This window comes from Pinus tabuliformis, chromosome 7 (assembly GCF_031772625.1).
Source record: "Pinus tabuliformis cultivar Carrire ecotype Pingquan chromosome 7, CPIR1, whole genome shotgun sequence".
Taxonomy (NCBI): Eukaryota; Viridiplantae; Streptophyta; class Pinopsida; order Pinales; family Pinaceae; genus Pinus; species Pinus tabuliformis.
The window spans coordinates 1592088864-1592094863 of record NC_142293.1 but is presented as its reverse complement, the minus strand read 5'-3'; positions in this window follow the sequence as shown (position 1 = coordinate 1592094863).

Here is a 6000-nt window from a genome sequence, read left to right as displayed (position 1 = left end):
ACATATTATGTTGGTATACTAGTGGTGGTTATCATTGGGTAAGCACAATACATAGATATATTAAGAGATTAATAATTTAAATAGTTTAGGGTTTTGTTATAGTAAAAAAACAACCCCCCATTTTGTACTTAATCCATAAAAAATGGGGACCCTTTTAAGTTTGCATATCCTACTTATATATATATAATTCGATTGCTTTCCACCTTGTACATATTTCATAGACAAATCACTTATAAAATTTCCAAAAAAAAATGTCTAAGTTCTTAATTGTGTCATCAATAAACAATTCTTCTTGTCTCCCAAGACATGAATATCTCAGACCACACTCTCTTTTATTGGAATACTTTTGGAAAAACCCGGAGGTGCAACAAAACCTTGTTTTCTAATTGACAATCTTTGTTCCCATCCTGACTCTCGTTTCTTGAGCTGACCCTTCCACATTTACTTCTTGATCATCCCATGGCGAGACACAAACTTTCCGGACATATTACTTATGTTTTCTCAGAAAATTTTATGTCAATCTCATTCTAGCCCATTCACTTGTCAAGTTTTTTACCTTACGTGAAGCCCCATGACAGGATGAAAAATTTTTCTAATAAACCTCTTGAAACATTTTGTCTCTTAGACTCTGTTAGTTCTCAGACCTAAGCCCTTTTTAAATGTTGAAACCTAACTTCCTCTTGAGAAATCCTTCATGGGATAACATGGCCATTGTTTCTACATGGAATGCTTTACACATGCTCTTATCAAATGCTACCATCTGTCACATTACGCCACGTCAATATTTGACAACTAGCCATATTCTTTGTACATATATGCCAAAATTCTCGACAGACAATTCTTTGTCTCATCGTGGCCTTCTTATAACATATTACCTAAACCTGGTCGTACTCCCATGATGCAAATTAGGGTTAACCTTAACAAATGATTAATCAAATGGTTAATTTTAATAATTTATTTAATAACAACGTCTCCATAAGTAAATTTAGGTCATTTCAACTTAAATTAAATTTATCCATCATTCATGTCAGTATTGTCCTACATACAACCACTTCTTTTTTATAGTTAATTTCCTTCATTTCAGCCTTAGTTTCAATAATTGTCTTGTTTCATAGTTCTAAATAAGCCCCAAACTACTAAATTCTACCATAACTCCAGTTTTCTTCCTTGTTACAGTCAATTCATTCTGCTAGCTATGCAAGAATGTTGAACATGGGCAAGAAACCTAAAAAGAAGTAGTGGGTGCAAAATTCATCTCAACCAGTCCTTTAAGTGGTAAACGATAATAATTTGAATACATTTATGTTTTCAGACATATTAATCAGTAAGCCCATTGATGATAGAGATAGGTACTCCTTTAACTCCTTTGAGACACGATTGTCTGATAAGGGAAGGGACATGCATACCAAAAATACCCTCAATGAGGAACCAACATAACAACTCAAAGTAGATGAAATCTACATCCTATCATATGGGTCATTAATATAACATAATGTATGGAATGGTTTTCATGACAAGGACCCCACACATAGAGAAACATAGAAGAGTACGCAAAAGCCAAAATGAAATATTATATTCTTATAACTTAATTAATAAATTATCTTTATTTTGTAAAACTTTTATTAGATTATTTCAATTTTATATATTTTTCTTTCATTCTTAATTCTTTTATTTTTAATATTATATGTTTTCATACAAAATTTTTATACTAATTTGAATTAGTGTACAAATTTTTTTACAAATTTTAAATCCAATCATAATACACAATCCATTTAGTTTTTTTTTAAACAATATAATAAACCTAATTTAAATAATTCAGTTTTTTTAAAATGACAATTAAAATAAAAAGTAATTAATGAAAAAAATTCCATCACCACATAAAACCTTACCAAAAAACAATGTATTAATAAAGGACCTCGTAATTAAACTGGAATGTTTTATATATTTCTTTAATATTTCGTCAAATATATGCCTTCTTACTGAAGTCAAATTGAGAAACATAGATGGATTATTTTATAATGTGGCTTGGAATATTAATCTTAAAAATCAAAAAATAAATTACCTTGCTTTAATCAAAATTGTTTTTCCCATTTATCTTATTTAATGGAAAACCATGTTTAATACATCTTTATGAGGAAACATAAAGTAATGCTAAACCAATTGATTTGTATGTAAAATGATCATCGAAAAGAGCAGTTTGAAACTATTATATTAGACACGACATATTCTTTATCATTAATATATAAGAAACTATCCAATATAAAATTAAAATTAACTTCAAATAAGCAATAAATAAACTATTTGATCCAGGAAATATTTTCTCTTGTTTTTGTCCATATTGTCATCAAGAAAATCTTGTTTATTTACACACCCAACGATCTTACCATTTTCATGAAAGTGACAACCTTCTTGGAGCATGTACTGCTATGATTAAAAGTTATATTTATTTTAGTAAAATAATGTTTTTTTATTGCACATTTAATCTGTCCAAATCTTTTCATTTTGATGTTTTGGAATCAACGAGGTTGGGTTCTGACTCATGAATCAATTTTGATCAAAATCACTATAACATCTAACATAATAGTGTAGTCTCTCTCAATCAAAAGAGTTAACAGAGGATTTGAACTAAAAATCTCAAAGGGAATGTTGCCGAGTACTCGATATCCAATCAAAAGAGTTAACAGAGGATTTGAACAAATAATTTCAAAAGGATCGTTGCCAACTAATCTCTATCCAAAGATTGGAAGAACTTTAAATATAAGAAAAAATGATTTTATACCCAGATGTGGGTAGATGTTTTAATTATCAAAAATTCACTTCCAACAACTGAATATAGAAAGTCCTTCCTACTTGTATTTAGGAAAAGCTCATGTTTTGGGATTATAACAATCAATGAATCTAATTGGAAAGTTATTAGCAAATCAAAATGTAATGATTTTTCTTAGGATTAAGGGCAATTTTATAGATGAAATGTAATATGGTCATATAGACAAAGTAGAGTATGTCAAACAACAACTTCCAACTCATAAATTCTAACAACATTCTCAGGATTGATAGTTGGTAAAACAATATTGTAGCTAAACAATGATACGATTGATATGTAAACTCATCCAAAGTACATATTTTCCTACCAAGATCATCCCATGGACAGAAAGCCTTATATTTGAAATTAAATTGAGCAGCATTAATTCAGTACTCCATTGGAATTACTTGAATGGACCATGAGAATATTTTCTATCTGTTCGGCTACATCAGCCTCACCAAAGTGATTTTCTGGGATCTAGTAACCCATTGCAGGATCTGTCATCCAAGACCTCTTTTTATAACATGCATCAGACTTGTCAATGGCTTTTTTTGGCTCTAGCCTAATTAATCCTCTAATTTCTATTGTGAACGCTACCATGTTGTATCCTCACATGAAACGGAACATCAAGTAAAAGGGAACAAGACCAAACAAATTAGTTTTTTATTTCTGATATAAATTTTAAGTTTAAAAGTAGGGAGAACATTGTTGGAAGGGATTTTAGTGGTGTTACGAAGGGAGCTTACATATCCTAAATGACTATATTTGATCCAAATCATATCCATGCACCCCAAATTGAGAAAGGGCACCAGCAATTGTATCCTTCAGATGGAAAAGGGATCTCGCGATGAGGACATCCATAATCAAGAAGATAAATCTGAGAAATTATAAGAAATATGTCTTCAAAATCCAAGGTTGATTATTAGAGGCCAGACGAAAGGCTATTTAAATAGGCCCATTTGGGAACAAGAAATGAACTTTTTCAATTAGCTTTCAGAGCCATAAAATTATTTATAGTATTTCTTTCATGTGGTCAGGTACAACACATACTAGTGGTGGCTTCCTTTACATGTCCACTCTCCTAAACTTGGACGGAACTAGAATTTACTACCAACTTTCACACGATAAGGTTGGGGAGCAAATTTGTTGGTCATTCAAAAGATGAGGGTTTTGTGTCATGTCAGGGGTGCTCGATCTCAAGCTACCTCTTCAAGAAAACCCCAGTGGAGGTATGATTGAGAAAGATTGTGAGTTTTGATATCAATCCCAGGATATAGAGGGATTAAACTAGGGTTACAATCAATGTTGTTGAAATTGGGGACAATGTTGATGCCGGTGGGCGAGAGCCGAAGTTCATCAATCCCATGACCAAAATGAAACAGGGAGCCATCGCCCTATTCAATAACCTATGGCAGAAATTACGTGCGAAGGTATTTGAAATCCTTGGTGCGGAAGTAGCATTGAATGCACTTAAGTTCACATCTTAATTGGCTTGTGAGAGTAACAATTGTCTGATGCGATGGAAATCAGGAGGGTTGTGGAATTTCCAGAAGATTGAAAGCAATAAAGGAATAGGCAACGAAGATGAATGGGCCCTATTGGCCACGTCAACTAGCTTTGGAAACCTACAATTGAGATAAGTTCAGCGCTATGTGAGTATATTTGGGTATTCTATTTTATAATTTTTGATATTGTTGTATTTTTTTTGACCTGCTGTGTTTTTCTATTCTTTGTTTCTATGTTTCCTATTGGGCATGGGGACATGCTCCTTATGCTGGAATGGGAGAGCAGTTATGATGATTTTTTGTAATGGGGATTATATGAGGGCTTATAAGTGTGGTATCTGCTTGTAGATGTTCTTGTGTTGTAAAGAGAAACACACTACCAAGGGAGATGTATGAAAAAGATATAGAGTTTGAGTAAATAATGTTGTTATTTTTTCTAAATAAAATAAAAAAAAAATAAAAACTTCTTTCCATATATACTTATGGTATTAAATTAAACTTCTTTCTTATGGTATTAAATTTATAATTTTAACGGCTTATTATGTTTTTATAACTACTTACATTTGCTTTCTTGTTGAGTGTAAACTACATAGACAATGAATCATAGAATTGTTAAAGTTTTTAAACAAACAATGAGTCATAGAATTGTTAAAGTTTTTAAACGATTAAACCCTTGGTTACATTTTAATATTTTATGGATGTTTGATTTTCCGAACATGGGAGAAGATGTTGGAAAGCTTATCTTATATACCATTTAAGGAATTTTTTTTACTTTTTTTTTTTTTTAACTATTATGATTAATGTCTTATGTTAAAATTTAAGTTTTCTTAAATGTTTATTATTATTATTATTATTATTATTATTATTATTATTATTATTATTATTATGTTAATTTTAAATTTCGATAAATATCTTATACTTAATTTTTTTAATCTATTTAAATTAAATAATATTTTAATAAAATGATTCTAATTAATAATCACTTTTAAATATTAAATGATATAAAATGGGCACAATCAACACCAGGAATTGGGTCTACCATTTCCCTAAGATGCCCTTCCTATTGTTGGCGATTATGGGATTCATTCAATTGGTTGAAATGAGATTTGGTCAATTAGTTCTCCACCTAGATTTGCAACTTGGTCCCAACCCCGGTGGTGTATATGTGACTAGGTAGGGATTTACGCATTGTCTATCTAGTTTACTAATTGGAATGATGCCCAACCCAAAAGTGTATGGCTTCCCTTATAAAAGACTTCATGATGCACTTAGCATCTAGTTTCCTCATAAACTGCTCCTTGATGCACTTAGTCAAATGCTCCATATAATGCTTGAGTCTTAGCCTCCAAAATGGGTAGCTCCATGTTTAGTCAATTTAGTGTCCTAAATTGACTGCATAAATTGTCAACCGAGGTTCATAAGCTGATGAAGTGTGGTTCACTGTATGTGCTTAGTTAACCCTTCTTACTTCATTGTTTTGTATTTTATATTGGTTTTGGGGGTTTCTAATCTTTGATTCCTAATGATGTACAATCTGAACTATGAGAAACTGAATCTAAACTTCCTAAAGGTGAACCAAGAGCTTAAAACTAGTCAAAATCTAAGTTAAAAGAAGGAAAAACAGAGCATATGTCCTATCTTGTCATTAATCCTATGTCATGAATCTAATTCTTAAAATCAAAAGGTAACATT